The sequence below is a fragment of the Peromyscus californicus genome, unplaced genomic scaffold (assembly GCF_007827085.1).
Source record: "Peromyscus californicus insignis strain IS unplaced genomic scaffold, ASM782708v3 Scaffold_6__1_contigs__length_162567912, whole genome shotgun sequence".
Classification (NCBI taxonomy): domain Eukaryota; kingdom Metazoa; phylum Chordata; class Mammalia; order Rodentia; family Cricetidae; genus Peromyscus; species Peromyscus californicus.
In genome coordinates this window covers 76,625,920-76,644,660 of record NW_026294584.1, presented here as the reverse complement: position 1 = coordinate 76,644,660, position 18,741 = coordinate 76,625,920, and positions in this window count along the sequence as shown.

Genomic DNA, 18,741 nt, shown 5'->3' with positions numbered 1-18,741 from the left:
CATTTCACTTCTGTTTTGTTTGTTTGTGTGTGTGTGTGTGTGTGTGTGTGTGTGTGTGTGTGTGTGTGAGTGTGTGTGTGTGTGTGTGTTTGTGTGTGTGTATGTTTAACTTCAGACTTTATTCATGGTATAAAAAGAGTTAACAGATCAGAGTGAGATGCTGGAATTTTCAAAGTACTAAAGGGCATTGACTCATCTGTTTTCAAAATGTCAATTTGGGTCATTATTTCCTTTTGTAGGATTTAGGGAACAGAGCCATACATTGCTCATGAATGGGAGATTTGTTTTCTCTACTGGTCAAACTAGATGCAGCAACTTGGGCTGGGGTTGCTGAAGGAAAGGAAAGGTGATTGCCTTTACTTTTTCTCAGGGATTTCTTTCTTTCATACAAGAAATCTCAATTTAGGCAAAGAGAAGGAAAACAGTGTGGCGAGAGGACTCCAAGCACAGCCACACACTTGCAGGGTGAATATCAGATCAGGAGTTTTATATATGATAGGGAGGATTCTTGGAGCTGGACTCAAATTTCGGCACACCCACAGTCTACAATTGTCTGGATATCTGAGAGCCTTCATGATCACTAGATCGCTACCTCAAATATATTTTCTCTGGTGACCCACATTTTTTATTTCTGGAACTTTCTAGACTCTGCATTTCGCCTTAATTCACTTGGACAACTTCCTCTAACAAACAAACAACAAAATCCTTTTTCGTTTTTGTTATTTTAGAATTTTTTTTTAATTCTAATGAGGAACCAAAAAAACACTTATAGTACATGTCTTATTCAACATTCTATTGCTCTGAAGAGACACCATGGTGATTCCAGCTTTCATGAAGGAAAGCATTTACTTGGGACTTGCTTACAGCTTCAGAGGTTTAGTCCATTATCAGCATGGTGGGGTAGCACAGCTGCGAGCATAGTGCTAGAGAAGGAGCTGAGAGTGTAACATCCTGATTGGAGTGTAGCAGGTAGAGACACTGGGCCTGACTAGAGCATTTGAAACCCCAAATCACACCCCCAGTGACACACTTTCTCCAACAAGGCCACACGTATACTTATCTATTCCCACTTAAGCAGCATCTCTCCCTAATGACCAAGCATTCAAATGTATGAGCATAATGAGGCCATTCCTATTCAAACCACTATAGTACAACTATATGTTATATATATTTATATATATATATATATTATATAAATAATTAAACCATTATCAATTAAATCTATTAGTTATACAAATATATTACATAAAATGTATGATATAACAAAAATGCAAATGTACTTTATATAATAATATATAATACATTCAAACATGCTTACATCATTCACACATAATAATCTTCTTTTTCCAATCATTCGTACCCTCTTACTCCTTTTCCTGTTCACAGATAACTTTAATTATTATTGTTCCATATGTAAACCTATATGTCCATATAAATGTATAGAAGATGCATACTCCGTCCCTTTTGTGTTGTTTGAGTGTATATGATTATAGCCCTGACCCCCCAGATACCAGATAACAATGAATGACCTAAGGCAGACAATTCTTCCACTCTTTTTTTTCAGTTATTCTAACTTGGCAAGACATATTTCATTTTTTTCTTCTCTTTTTTATTAAGAAATATTCTATTCATTTTACTTACCAAGCACAGATCCCTTCCCCTCCCTCCTCCCATCCCCAGCCTTCCCCTCACCATCCCAACTCCAATTACCACCTCCTCCAAGGCAAGGCCTCCCATGGGGAGTCAGCAGAGCCTGATACTCAGTTGAGGCAGGTCCAAGCCCCTCCCCGTGGACCAAGGCTGTGTAAAGTGTCCCAGCATAGGCAGTGGGCTCCAAAATCCCACTCAAGCACTAGCGATGGATCCTGATCTCACTGCCTGGGGACCCTTTAAGCAGACTAAGCTACATAACTGTCTCACCTATACAGAGGGCCCAGAACAGTCCCATAGAGGCTCCACAGCTATTGGTCTACAGTCATGAGTTCCCACTAGTTTGGTTTGCTTGTCTCTGTATGTTTCTCCATCATGATCTTGATGCCACTTAATCATAGTATCCCTCTTCTCTCTCTTCAAATGGAGCTCCGCCTGCTGCTTGACTGTGGATCTCTGCATCTGTTTCCATCAGTTGCTGGGTGAAGGTGCTATGATGACAGTTAGGGTATTCACTAATCTGATTACTGGGGTGTGCTAGTCCAGGTACCCTCTCTGCTATAGCTAGTAGTTTAAGGTGGGGTCATCCTTGTGGATTGAGAATTTCCCCAGAACCCGGTTTCTCTCTATCCTCTTGGTGTCTCCCTCTATCACGGTATCTCTTTCATTGCATTCCCACTCCCTCCCTTTTCCAGTTGGACCATCCCATTCCCTTAGGTTCTCACCCCCCATCACCTACCCTCCATTGCCCCCCTCATTACCAGTCTACTTATGGAGATTTCATCTATTTCCCCTTCCCAGGGCAATCCATGTGTCCCTCTTGGGGTCCTCTTTCTTAGCTAGCCTCTCTGGAGCTGTAGGCAGTTTCTCAGAAAATTGGGAGACAATCTACCTCAGGAACCAGCAATACTACTCTTGGGCATATACCGAAGGAACCTTCAATCATTCCACAAGCCACATGCTCAACTATGTTCATAGCAACATGTAGCTAGAGTTTTCCTGCCTGGCCCACAATCAGGACAAATCTCTCTCACCCGCCAGTCCCACAGCTGCTCAAACCCGACCAAGTAAACACAGACGTATATTGGTTACAAACTGTATGGCCATGGCAGGCTTCTTGCTAACTGTTCTTATAGCTTAAATTAATCCATTTCCATTAATCTATACCTTGCCACATGACTCGTGGCTTACCAGCATCTTCACATGCTATTTCTCATCATGGTGACTGGCAGTGTCTCTCTGACCCAGCCTTCCACTTCCCAGCTTTATTCTCCTCCTTGTCCTGCCTACACTTGCTGCCTAGCCAATGGCCAATCAGTGTTTTATTTGACTAATCAGCAACACATTTGCCATACAGAATATCCCACAGCAGCAACATTTTTTGTATTGGCCAGAACCTGGAAACAACCTAGATGCCCTTTAACCAAAGAATGATGAGGAAAATGTTGCATGTACACACAATGGAATACCACTCAACAGTAAAAAATCAATGACATCATGAAATTTGCAGGCAAGTGGATAGAACTAGAAAAATATCATCCTGAGTGAGGTAACCCAGACTCAGAAGGACAAACACAGTATGTACTCACTCATAAGTGGATACTAGATGAAAGGAAAAGGATAACCAGACTGCAAATCTTCTACTCTTAGGGCTTTTATTTGTCTGTAGCTCTTTGTATACTGAAATATGATTTTAAATCAACACCAATCAGAAAACATCTTGTAGTGTCCGTGTGCATTATCAACCCTAGCACTGAATGCCATCAAGATACAGACAATGTTTCTATTCATGAAAACAGATGGGGTGGGCCCCATGTGACGCACACACCCATCTCACCCTCCAGCCTCTTTCAAGTTACCATGGCTAATGCTGTTGTCATTTTCCCTCTCTTATTTCAGCCTCAACCAAAATCCTGTGTGTCTTACAACAACTCACACCCACAGAACACTCTGGTGTATGAGATTTTATGTATTTAATGAAACATGAATTTGTATAATAATTAAAAGAAAACAGAAAGGGTATGGGTTTCAATAGGTGGGGAAGTAGGGAGGATCTGGGAGGAGTTTGAGGAAACAGTAATATATTATATGATTTTTTTTAAAAAATTGATGAAATTCCCTGTATTTTCCCAGAGCATGGGGCAACACCACATGTCTAGTGATGACATCCTAACTCCTTTGTCTGTATGCATTAAACCATGCATGTTGTTTGCATGGATATATATATATATATATATATATATATATATATATATATATATATATATATGTGAATCTGCAAGCATTTACGTCTTAAAAGAGTGTTTCCTCCATCACCCTACACTCTATTCTTGAGACAGGATCTCCCTGCACCTGACTGGCAGTTGGGCTCTGAGATGTTGACATGGTTATAATCAGGGTCTCCACCCTTCTCTATCTAGTGCTATGATTGATGATACTCAACTGATGCTTCAAGCCTTTATTGTGACTGGTGGCAACTGTTTTTTTATTTCTTTAATTTTCTTTTTTTTTTTTTTTTTTTTTTTTTTGGTTTTTCGAGACAGGGTTTCTCTGTGTAGCTTTGCGCCTGTCCTGAAACTCACTTGGTAGCCCAGGCTGGCCTCGAACTCACAGAGATCCGCCTGGCTCTGCCTCCCGAGTGCTGGGATTAAAGGCGTGCGCCACCACCGCCCGGCTTAATTTTCAATATTATAATATAATTATATCAGTTTTTCCTCCCTCCAAGTCCTCGCATATGTCCCTTCTTGCTCTTTTTCAGTTAATTGGTGCAGCATACATTTATGTATGTGCACATTCATGACAGCATTTTGTGAAACAATTCTACCATTAACAATAATAAAAATATTTTCAATAATTGCTCTTGCATATACATATTTACATTCTTGTTCTCATATACTTGATTGTTTTTTGTGAACAAATTACACAATCATTTGAAAAAATGCCAGTTCAGACGTGTACATATGAGAATCCACCATCTCAGGGACACTGAACAAACACTGTGTATTCCATTAAGATTTTTTCTAAATTTTCTGGAAAAAAATAAAATACTTGATATCCCTAGGAACTTTATAAATTTCTAGCTGTTAGGCTTCCAAATTCACAAACTACTCTCAATCACAACAGAGTGATGAAGGCAGCCACTATTTCAGCTCCTGGTAGAATCCACTGCATGATGCACATTAGGTACTTTATTGAAAACATTTTGGCAATATGTGAAATCAAGGCATTTAATCATACATGAAGCCTATAACGATTTTCGATAACAGGGAGGTGTGCAGAAGTTCCTGAGTGCCAACTATGAGTACTTTTTGTTTACACAATTGAATCAACCTCAAAATTTAATTCCAATGGGTCAAGAACAGCGAATAATACCAAGTTTCAACTCACGGGATCAACCCTCTCATTTAGGGCAAGCATCTGTGAGGTGCAACAAAAAAGGAGAAAAGTTAATAATATAATTGGATTTCTTTCATATTTTCTGTAAGGATTTTACATCGCTGAGATGAAAACAAGAATCTTTGTGATTTGCTCTAAATTCAGATCAGTTTACAGAAACTGACTTACCGGCTTCATAGACATTTTTAATATTTCCGATAGGAATTTCATAGTAATGTGTCAGGTTCACATATTCTTTCCACATTTCTTCAGTAATAGTTGGTCCCCTTGCTGAATTTCATGGAGGAAAAATCAAAAGAGATGTTTGTTATAATCTGAGTTCATCAAATTGTCATCAGTTGGTAAATTCTGCTACCTTTTCCCACCCTCCCTAATGATGATGTCAGTCAAAAAAATCATTCAGAAGTCATGTCAAACAATCTTTCTGCAGATCAATACATAAATTTCCATCCCATTATATCTAAGATGGTGATTTAAAAATCAGGACTATAAAAAATATTACTAATACTTTATTCTGTACAATTCAGCATGAATTTCACACAATTGGGACTATGTTTGAAAACACATAAGCAAACACCTTTCTACACCAGTACATTATGCAACAAAATTCAGAGACACAGCTCTATTGCAATTAACAACAACAAAAAAAAGTTCTCCATATGAGATTTACATACCCAGTGCTGCAGTCAGAATCCGTGTGTTCCCTGAATTATTAATAAAGTTGGCTTCGAATACAATGGTGGTGTTCCAGACAAAGTGTATCAAAATATAAACGTTACTTGGGGCTGGGAAGAAATAATTTTTTCTTCATGAGAATACTATGTAGATTCTCCTTTTTACTTGTTTATTATTTATTTTTAGATTTTAATATTGTTATATCATTTTACAACTTCCCTTTCCTCCTTATAATTGTAGTGTATGTCCCTCAACAGTCTCCTTCAAATTCTTGCCATTTTCTCAATGATTATCATCACATGCTTATTTCATTATATTATTTACATATTGTATATTAATTATATATTGAATATAAATTATGTATTATATTATGTATTACCTTATACAAATAACAATAACTCATAAGATAAATGTAATATATATTTATTCAAGAATGTAACTCTTTCAGTCCATATAATGTTATTTGTATACACTTAAAACTAATTTTTAATTGTATTATTTCTAAAACAACATTGTCAAACAATTATTTCATAATAATCCCAGTATTGATAATATGATACTACAAAATATATTACAATTTTTGCATCAAATTATTGAATCAGGGAAACATTCACATAACTTCTAACATAAAATACAAAAGTCATGTGGATGTCTGTACTTGACAAAATTTAGAAAAACTTGTAATTAATTTTTTGTTTGTTAATTTTTTGTACCACATAGAGAGATTCATCTGTGCATTTTTTTCTTCATGATTGTGAAAGGCAGATAATTTAGAATTTACTCACTTCTGTATCTGCCCCCCTCGATCTCAGGGTGAGTGTAGATATGGGGAAAATGACGAATGGAATCACGCAACACCCAGGTCCCAACAATGAACTCATTCTCACTATTTTTGAAGCATTTTGCAAGGTCAGAAAATGCTGTAACGTGAGACACAATGGACCAGTTATGTTGTAAAGATGCTCCTGATAAAGATCAAATAGGTTCTAGAAAATTTAAGTAACACCACCACTTCTCAACCACAGATACTCACATATTGTAGCACAAAACTTGAATGGAGATTTGTCTGCTCAAACTGTGTGTAGCTGGCACTTCCCATTTTTTCTAAACAGAATATAATGAATAAGAACCACTCATTATTTAACACTTATTATCCCACATGTGCTTTTGTCTCAAGAATAATCTTCCTGAAAATGAGATATGGTAGACCCCATGTCTCTGTTTTTGTCATGCTGTTCCACGGTTTATAAATATTTTCATTAGTAGTATTTTTGATTGGTGGTTCTTTTACAGTGTAACAGGAATTTCAGTACACAATAAGATGTGTGGAAGAAAATGGGCTTCAGACTCATAATCTATAGGATTTCCCATGTCACAAAAGCTGTGTCAGTGACCTCATTGATGAAATGGCAGGTATCCAATTATCAGGATGGTTTTCAAGAGGAGGAGCAATTTTCATGGTGAGGTTATAAACACTGTTTTTTTTTTATATATTTACTATCCAGATTTTCCTTTACTTATGTTCACAGTCATCAATATTTTCCTTTCAGTAAACATCAGTTTTATTCACAAATGTATTTTTTACTCCCTGAGTTTGTGTTTTCACTATTTTAATAGGAAAATTAAACATCAAGAGCTGAGTGCTAAAGTTTAGTATTTTTAGCACAGTGACCCTCAACTGCAGCTTTCCTTGAATTATTATTAGATCCATATTATCTTCCCATTTCAGAAACATATTGGGAATGCCTTGAGTCCCCTTTCAACAAACTGTTCTTGAGTTAAACTGTTTCTTCTACTTGAGTTAAATTCTCTTACCTGACATAGAACATCATCTTCATGAGTGTGTAATTCTCAAAAAACTTCACTTCACGCATCAACATCCTGAATTCACTATTTTCTCCCATCACACTCATATATTTGGATGCTAGGTAGATGGTTTTAAAATTCCCTGAAATCTAAACATTAATATGAATTAGATTCACCAGTCAGAGGATCTGGGTTCGAGTCCCAACACCACATTCTGGCTCACATACTCATGTAACTTCATTTCTGAGTATATAATATGGCCTTTGTGGTTGCTTCATGTAAAATAAACATGCAGAGCAAACACACATACATAAAATGACAAAATAAAATTAGTAAAAATTTTAAATAGAAAAATGGTTAGAAAAACAAAATTATAGATTTTCAACTGAAGAAATAGAACATTAGTTTTGTTAGTGTTAAAAAATTGATCACATATGTAATGAGGTAACAGCATTATTGTATACTTTTCTTCCTTCATTAAAAAATTCCTGACTTATTATTTGAAAACATATATATATATAATAAAGATTTTATATAATACTAAAACATGATTGAGAAAAAATATAGAGTAAAAATTTAGTGTAAAGTATTGTAGGTTCATATTACAAAACAGCTTTAATTCACATAAATGATCTAAAGCAAAAAATAATTAAATCAATGTGTAAATGCATGCAATGCATATATGGATGATAAAACATCTTTGTATGCCTAGGCATTAGGATCAATTTTCCACTGAGAAATCACTGTTATCCAAAGAGGAAGGAGTTAAAACTGTGTCTGTAGAGTGGTTTTACCTCTGATTTCTACACCTTTGCTGCAACATTTGTGAACTGTGTTATGGACACACACACACTTCAAATAACTCTTATTTTTGGAAATATTATAGGATTATAATTCATATCAATATTTTCCTACACATTGTCCATAGTAGGAAGACTCTAACACATAGAGAGATCCATGCCTCAAATACATGACACACAATGAGTTTGTCATGCAGGTATTAGATTGATTTAAATTTTCTGTTATATTTATCAATTCATCCCTGAATTCTTTTAGGACAGTGAAATATTTTATACAATTGTATATTAAGCTTCAACTATGAACATATGCTTAATTGTGCTAAAGTGTGTATGAAATTAAGAAAAAAAACACAGCATTTTTTTAAAAGTGGGTTTTTTTTTTACCCCCTTTATCCAGTAAAAATTCAATTAGGCAATATAGGAAGCTCAAATGTGGTCATTGTAACCATAAAAATAAAACAAAAATTTTTAAGACATGAGACTGTGTTACAGTACAGAAGGTTGCGCACCAATACTTTCATCAAATCACATTGATTGTCGGGTCAAACAGTGGCGAATTCACCACAGTCACTTTTGCCCCTGCATAACCTTCGGAAAGCCCATCCTTGTACCGGTAAGAGTTCCTCAGTGGCAGACACCAAGCAGACCAGAACAGTGAGCAGAAAAACGTTCATCTTCTAGAATTTTCTCTTTCTTCTGGAGCAGATCAGAGTTTTTCAGCTGCCAGTGAAATGATGAACTGAAGACGTGTGCACAGCATTTAGGTTTGCACCATGTGTGATGAACCCGCTTTCACTGAACCTTTTTTTGAGTTGTTTGTTTTTGGTTTTCTGTCTGGTTATCAGTATTTGCAGGTTTATTTAAGGTTTATTTGCTTTATTTAAACCCATTGGATAACAATTCAGTTGAGTGTAATGTTCCTGAGTATGTCAAAGAGAGGAATTCAGGAACATTACCCTACACTGACTTCTAATCCTATGATCATGGCAAGCTAGTTTGGTGACATTATACACAGGAAAGGTCACAGTTGACATGAAATGTTTTAAAAACAGCAATGTTGACTGGTCATATTTCCTGATTTATATGTGACCAAGACCTAAGTGCTACATGTTAATTCCTATTTTAATATGAACTATTTCTTGGTTATAAAAAGTTTAAATTGAATATCAATATCACAATTCAGGTAAAAAATGAGTTCTACAGATGAGTCTGTATTCACATTGTTATGAACACTAAAACACTCAGATATGGAGACAATTTATTTGACTCTTGCCAGAGGATAACTTCTACTTTGTGTATAATCCTCAGATACATACATACACACACATATATATATATATGTAATCCTCAGACTCACCACTTAGACTCATTAAAAAAAACTTCTTTGTATGTGCAATCTTGTTTTTCTCTAATCAACTTCCAAAGAAATATTTTAAAAATATTTCAGACCAACAGCAATTCTTGAATATCATGTTATTAGTAAAATAAGCAATAGTTGAGCAGTGATTAAATGATGAAAATGTCTATGTTGAATTTCAAGTGTAACTCTATGAAGTTTAAAAACAAAAATTCAATTTTAACTGAAAATCAGATGGGTGTTTGTATGAGATGCATTCTCTTGTTTCACTGGTTGGGCTTGAACCTGTGAGTTTTCACAGTGTGAGTTTATGTTTCTATGCTCTCTGATTGCACATGGAAGTGCGATTTAAAGCTTTCAAAAATTATCAGTTGAGGAAGCAAATAAAACAATCAAATTTGCTCTCTTATTCACTTGTTCTGGTCCAACGCATTTTTTTAAAATTGATTAGTTTCTATTAGTTCCTTGTGTGCAAGCCATGGTGCACTTATTTCACACCAGTTAATACTACATTATTGATTCCCTGATTAAGGCCTCACAATCAATTAAAGAAATGATAAATCTTTCTAGATATGTTTGCTAAATTTTGCTTTAAGCAAAAAACTACCATCAATTATATTGTGCAGAAGACTTTAGGACTTTCTAGTATATTTTAGAACAAAGTGATTTTTTTAAATCTGCAGTTGCTGATTTACATTTTATTGGGTATTTTTGTTTGTTTATTTTGTTTTCATCAATTGAAGTCAATACTCACTACTAGATCAAGCAATTAATCCAGGAACTGGACCAGATATTTTGGAAAATATAGGGTGGATGTAAAAGGAAAGGAAAGGAAAGATAAGGGAAGACTAGTATTAAGGATGATGAGTTTATTACAGAGATACATTATTTTCAAAAGCAGCTGTTTCCAATGAATCTCCAAAGAACAGCCTGCAATTCTTCAGGCCAACACTTTGTCCTCTTGAGCTATGTACTGTAGAACTGTATGTACTCTGTATGTACTCTGCTTTCTCTGAGCTGATTTTTAAACAACAACAATTGTATTCATATGTCTTCGTCAAAAATGACATCAATGTATAGCCACTTAAATAATAGCTGCTCAACTGCCAACGCCACCTTGTTGAAGGTTTGTTGAATAGCTTAAAATAGATAAACAATGTTATCTTTGGGCTTGGAGCTTAGTGTTGATCTTATCCCTGTTCCTGGTCTCTAGACAAGCCACTGCCCACTTGCTTTCATTTAAGCTGAGCAGGCAGCATTGATAGGAACTTATAAAGCATAGACACATATAAAGCATAATAAACCCATGCTTGTATAACAAAATTCAGTAAATCTACAGTAAATTTAGGATCCTGAAAAGTAACAGCAACAAAAGGTTGTTTTGATCACCCAATGGAAAGAGGTGCAAGTTCAAAGACAGTTGGACAAGAGCCACTTCTGTCACAATGTTTACTGTGAGGCCCCAGTGACATGAATCTACATTCACAAAGGGGGCACATAGGTCTGTTATAGTAATACCTGAGATGTGAAGGACTGTGGGTCATAATTAGTATGCATTTCAGAAAGACCTCCTGCTTTTGATAGTAGTGGGATGGGACCTCAGATCCATGTCCTACAGATGTTCCTCTTATTCATCCATCTTGTGAAGCATTTGCTCCTGAAGCATGTTAAAAACATATTTTGACTGACAAGCTATGATTTTAACTTAACAAAAGTGTTTTTTAGCAGACCAGTGTCATCCTGCAGACAACTGATATTATCACTGAGCCTAGTTCTATGTCTATTCACGAGTTACTTAGTTATTTTTAATTTTCATGTCTGGTTCTTTCACCTGCATGTATGTATGTCTGTGTATTAAGTATGTGCTTGGTACACACAGAGACTAAAAGAGAATGTTGGATCCTCTAAAACTGAACTGAACTTACAGATGTTTGTAGGACACCATGTGGATCCTGGGAACCCAACCTGGGTCCTCTGGAAGAACAGCAAGTGCTCTTAACCATGATTCATCTCTCCAGCTGTGTAATTTATGTAATACTTTGCTAAAAAATTAGCAAGCACAGTAATCCTTCATTCAAATTTGTCATCAATAAATTTTAAAATTATATGCATACCAAATATATTTTAAAATTAAGTTCTTTTTGTTTATTCCTTAAAACCTCATGGATCTCCTAATCTTCACAAAGAATGGAAGATTGTTTACTATTTTTCCTTATCTAAAACAGAAGCATTGCTGCTTATTAACACAAATTTATGTAAAACAAAATGAATAATACATTCTTCTCATCTATTGAACAAAACCAACCTGTTTTTATGAACTTTTGTTAAAAGTCTGTAATATTAACCAGAGATAATATGTTAGAGAGGGAAAAGTGGAGATAAGGAAAAGTTAATCAGTTAAAAAGTCATAGGATGATGAAACTCATTTTGGTTCTGTTAAAATTAAGTTCTCTCAGTAAAAGCTAAGAAGTCACAGATCATATTTTCAGTCTCCTGGAAGTCAGACTCTGAATGAAAGGAAGCAAGGAAGGAAAGAAGGCTGGCAGGAAGGAAGGAAGGAAGGAAGGAAGGAAGGAAGGAAGGAAGGAAGGAAGGAAGGAAAATGGGTAGTTTAGAAAAAACAGACTTTATGGTATGGTCTGTATCCAAATTACAAATTATGTTCAAATGAAGAAAGCTGAAAAGAGTCTCAACAAGGGGAGATAACTTGTTCCTTTGATGTCAGCAAGGAAAGGCTGGCACAGGCTGAGACCTCAGGGAACTGAGAACAGAAATGAGGTTTCCTAAGGAGTTTCATCTCTGAAATCTTCACCAGCCTTTGCTGCAGAGTGATTTATTAGATTAGTGAATATTTTGTGTGGGTGATATTCTATATTTATAGCATGGATTTAAGGATGTCTTACCTCATAAGACCCTCTATAATACTCACCTATTGCTTGTTTACTGGTTATTATGGTTACAGCGCCGTTTTCAAAGATGCTAGAAAAGCACCAATAACTATCCAGGACATTTTAAGATAGAAACCAAAATATGTGAAATCACATGTACTTTTCCTGCCATGGGGATTTTATTGTTCTTCAAGAGTCAGCTGTCATTTTCCTAGAGAAGCTTCTGGTACTCTCTACAGAAGATACCCTCTCCAGCATCCCCAGCCATCAGCACATACAACAAGGCACGAGGACCAACAGATTTCTACCCAGTGCGGGACTCCCACTGGTCAAAAGCATATTGGACATATCCAGTCTGCACCCTACTACCCACCTTTCCCTCCACCTCCTTTCTGAATGTTCTCCCTATTCCTTTCCTCTGGCTTTGTTTTTCATAGGCATCACCAACCACACAAATCTCCTACTGCTCACGCTGCTTTAGCACCTGGGCAAGCTTCCCTTGAAGGCTAGAAATGAAGTATTTGCCATGAGCAGGAATGTAGACTGTCTTCAGCACAGGTGATTGTTTTCTTTGACATAATATCCATACAAACAAAACCAAATGTGCTAGGATACATAGGTTCTAGAAGATGTGTTTAATGCTTTTAAAGGAATACTAGAAGGCAGGGTGTTGAGTAGAGATTGCCTCATCAGAATGGTAGAGTGTTAAAAGGAAAATAATGCCAAATCTGAAGACAAATATTCTTTAATAATACCCTCCCCTTTCCTATCTAATAAGAACACTGGTTTCTTTGCCTGGACCTTGCCTAGGGAATACACCTCCCCCTACATTGCATGCATCCTCACAATTGCCAGATGTATTCTAGGTTGGTACACAGGATATATGTCCTTTGCCAATATTGCCATTTTCTCCTGGGCATATTCAGAATAGAATGGCTTCAGCCTGAATTGAATCCCCAATTTCAGCAACATTGGCTGCTCTATTTTTCTACAGTTTCAGAGCATTAGGAAATTTTGTTGAAACCAGTCACAAATAGAAAAGGAGGGTAAACAATGAGAACAGAGTCTTCTCTTGGAAGCCTGGATTCCAATCTTGACCCCAGAGTCTCTGTTCCAGTCTTCAAAACTGCTTCTATTTAAACAACTTTAAATATTTCACCAAGGCAGTTAATGCTAACAACAAAATAATGAAATATTAACAACCTGAAAAGAGTAAATTCAGAAGCAGGATTTTGCTTTGTTTTTAAGGGAGGAGTGGGAGTTCCAGACTCACACATTTGTAGGAAGAAAAGACATAAATGGCCAGTACTTGACTATGATTACTTAACATGACAGGTAATGCAAAACATAGTGCATGTGTTTGTGTGTGTGTGTGTGTGTGTGTGTGTGTGTGTGTGGAGAGAGAGAGAGAGAGAGAGAGAGAGAGAGAGAGAGAGAGAGAGAGAGAGAGAGAGAATGGGTGCTGTCAGCCCACACTCCCAGGGGCTAGAATTCCTGGACAATTAATTATTCCATATTTTCTGATGAAAGTTTTAAAATCCTAATGAGACTTTCAAACATTTATGGGAACGTGTGAAGCTAAGGTGAATTACAGACAGAGGCAAGGGGATCTTTGTGAGTTTCAGACCAGCCTGGTATACAGAGTGAGTTCCAGGCTAGCCAAAGCAACACAGAGAAACCTGTTTTGAAAAACAAACAAACAAAAAAAAAAACTAACTAAATAACCAAATAACTGAGTAACTAAATAAGTCATTGGATATGCATGCCATATGATTGCCTAGCATTTAAAATGACTGAAACAACTGATGAAAACTGATGCCTAGATCCACAGACATTAGTAATTAGTCAGAACTCTGTGAATCCTGCAGAAGGGTAGAAGTTTTGTTGGAGCCTGAAAGGTGAAGGACACCATGAGAAAAACCACAGAATCAACAAACCTGGGCTCATAGGGACTCACAGACTGAACTCTCAATTAGGAAGACTGCATGGGTCTGATGTAAGCCTTCTGCATAGGTTATGGTATCATAGCTTGGTAATTTGTGTTTTGATTTGTTTTTTTGTGACTCGTAACAAAGGTAACAGGGACTGTTTTTGACGCTTTTGCCTGCTTTTGGGATCCTTTACCCTTATTGGGTTGCCGTGCCCAGCCTTAATATGAGGGGATGTGTCAAGTCTTACTGCAGCTTGATGTGCCAGATTTGGTTGATGTCCCTGGAAGGACTCCCCTTTTCTGAAGGGAAATGGAGGAGGAATGGATGAGGTCTGGGGCAGGGGAACTGGGAGGAGACAAGGGAGGAGAAACTGGACTTGAGATGTAATATCTGAGAGAATAAATTAATAAAAAAATTAAAAGAAAAAAGACAGAAAAATCAAGTAAAATAGAAACGTTCATTCCCAACATTATTTTCTTTTAGTTCTGATAATATAATTTTGTTGAATATAAAATCTGAAAATTTTTCATACAAGAATGTACTTAAGAAGTGAAACACATATCCCAAAGGTAAGAAGGGCAATATGTAAAAAGGAAAATTGAAAAAACATCTGTATTTTTAACGTTATTTAAAATCAAGAACCATAAAAATTCATATGTCCATTTCTGTGTAAGAATAAGAAAATGAAGTTCAAAAGGCAATTCCATGATGCTTCATTACCATTTCTTAAAATTTTTATTTTAAGGAAAACTATACACTGTGGAATTTTAATATTAGCCCTATGAGTTTACTTTTTAAATAGACTGTGGAGACATAATATAAATATGGAAGTATTTATGACTCGGGAGGCAGAGCCAGGCGGATCTCTGTGAGTTCGAGGCCAGCCTGGGCTACCAAGTGAGTTCCAGGAAAGGCGCAAAGCTACACGGAGAAACCCTGTCTCGAAAAACCAAAAAAAAAAAAAAAAAAAAAAAAAAAGGAAAATAATTTTCTAAGAGCAAGGTGGAGTCTAAAATGCTTCTCCCTCTTGTTATCTCTCATTTATACTTCTATCCCTTTGTGAAGCAATTGAAAGAAGAAAAAATAATATGATAGATATGTCATGTCAAATATAATGGAAAAAATGACAATTCTACTGAGTTCTGATCTGTTTCTGTTTTAATTGCAACTCTGTTAAAAATTATTTCCAAGTTGTAAAGAAAGCAGATGGCATTATCGCCTTGCACAATGACAGTGGAAAGGAGATAAATGGGATTTTAGTGGTTTGTAGTGTGGTGCCTATCCAGGGTTTCTTTTGCTCTGATAAAACACTATGACTAAAAGCATGGTGTGCAGGAAAGGTTTGCTGCTGTCAGTCATCCAGTGAAGTCGGGTGTGAACTTGGAAGTAGGAACTGAGGCAATAATATAGAGGAGGATGCTTATTGACTTGGTCCTCATGGCTTACTCAGCTTCTTGCCTTCTTATAGCACCCAGAACCATAAGCCTAGGTGTGACTCCCACATCAGCCATCAATCAAGGAAATGCCCTACAAAGCTTCTCACAGTTCAATTTGATGGAGGTATTTTCTCAGTTGAGTTTCTCTGTTCCTGGATGACCCTGTCTTGTGTCAAGTTGACAAAAAGTCAACCAGCTGGATTTATTTGAAAAAGTTGTGAGGGGAGAAGAGGAAGCTGAGGTAGGGTAGGTGGTTGAAGTTTAGGGGTGGGTCTAGATAGAGAGGTGGGGTATGGATGGGTGCTGATATCAGGTTCATAAACCTCTTCAGCTGAATATCACTGCTCATTTCAATAATAATTAACAAAACCCACACACAAATTCTAGAATGTACATAGAAGTAAGATGTGTTGCCAAATCGTGGATAGATATTTAGCTCAAAGGTTCCAACAATCAGGATTCTGTACAGGCCTTTTGAAAGAATATTATGTGGATGTGAAAGAATGAATAAATAATAATAATAATAATAATAATAATAATTTATGACATTAGTCTTTAGGGAGGGAATGGTCATGGTTCCCCAAATTTTGAATTCATTAAGTGTGTTCTGTTCACTTTAGAAATCCTAGGTTGAGCATAATGTAGCTGGTGGGGATGAGTTAGGGTACAGAAGGTGGGATATTTACATGGGTCAACACAATGTGACCCACCCTAACTGGATCCATCCAGAGTCACACAGTGACTTAACAGCCACCTCTTCTGCCTTCTGTTCTGTGCACTGTAGGGAATGGACAGAGTCTGAGCAAAGCACAGAAATGGGTTTAAGAAGCTGGCCATGGAACTCAATATTCCAAAGAAGAATAGTCAGCACTTGATGTTCACAGGTAACATCACCGTGCAGCACATAGCAAACAAATGCATATGAAAATCTTCCGAATAATTATTGATTGAGAATTTTAAAATTATTCAAAATCACTGGAAACATTATGCAATTCAAATGATTTTTTTTTGTTTATTTTCTCTCCCTCTCCTGAAACTATCTTTCACAGACACTTGTGGTCAAGACAACATGAGGTTGAATACAAACAGGGCAAGAGAGCCTACTCACATTTTAAATTGCTAAAATTATTTCTTTAGTCTATTAGAGTCATGTATGTAAATGAAAAATTATATATATATAATTTAAAGTGGCAGATCTATGTATGATTGGTATTAATGTTAATCTTTATAACATGGGGAAAAGCTACTGTGTCCTAGAGAGAAATGTAGATTTCTTTTATCTTGGAGGCAATGGGAAAGAATTTTTTGACAGTAATAAATGAATAATATTTGTGGAAGTCAGTAGAGTACCTTGTGTTGGGCAATATTGTAAATTTAGATAAACTTTCTAAAAGACTCCCAAGACACAATCTTTCATATACTTTACTTTTGTGGTAGATAATCAATATTCACAAAGAAAACTATCATTTTAAATCCATGCACAGAGTTAAGTAAGCCAAATGCAGACAAACACAGGTTTAACCCTGTCACATATGTTTTTTTTTATAAAACCTTCTACAATATTCTCATCCGTTATTTTTTTTTCATTTACTATCTCAGAAACTTTGTCAATACGATCAGCTCATGAACATCTTATTGTTCTATTTGTGTTGCTTTTTGGTTTTGAAGCTTCACACATGACAGCAAGATGAGGAATATTTCCAAAATCACCTTTTCTGTGAAATCATAATCATGACAATGGAGATATCTCATCCTTCTCAAATTTTCTTTTCTTATGTCTTTCCTATGAAGACAGAGTTCTGGATTTTCTTTCCATCCCCCTATCATTGTCCTGATTCTTCTGTTGACTACAGGAATTGATTTATCATGCATACATTTCTGTCTTCAAACAATGCCACATACTCTTTTGACTGAGAAACATGAATGTCCCCTTATGGGAGGACTTCAATACTAGTGTACCAAGAACATTATACATTATGGTTGCATCAGATGCCCTAGGTTTTGTCTAAGAGTTAGAGGACCCTAGAAAAGCAAGGTGAAACACAGAAACATAGAGTCAAGAGTTTGCGTACAGGCCTCACCTCATGTCCATTCTTATGCTGCAGTTTGCAGGAGAGTCTGCCCCTTCCCTTTCACAAGAGAAATGTTATCAGTCTCCTGACTTTAGAAACTGAATGAAGCCATCTACAAGGAAAAAGCATAATAAGAAAATATAGTTAATTTATTCAACAAACAGATGGTCCCCATCCTTTACAGAACCCACAGAATGTAGAGATTTGGAAGTTCAGTGTAGATGGGTTGGTATTGGGCTCTGGTATCAAGAAGAAATCTGTTTTCATGTGGGTCGAAAGCTTATTTGTATATAAATTATGAACACATTATGTTTCATGTATCAAACCCAGACATTTTAGACTGACACAGCAGTAGGCCACTAAAACACACAAGGACATCTGAAAAACACAAAAAACGACAAGTATTCAATGTGGCCACACCAGACAAGTACAAAAGGGGCCAGAGATCTCCCCACCCCAAGTGTGTCTTTCGGGTCCTAGGATGAAGTATATCTGTAAATAGAGGAATAAGATGCATAGCTAAGCTGTCCTGGTTGAGGTGTGAATGTCTCAATCATTATGGTCTCAGGTCTAGTCTCCCGTTATGGTTGTCTGATGTGTTTTAAAAAATGTGCACACTGTCTGATTGAATTCAGGCTCCTCTCGCGGTGGGCAGTGGGATCCACCCTTTTTCTTGGCTCATCATGAGATATCTGAGGAAAAATTTTTTAATTTCTTTTTTTCTTGATTC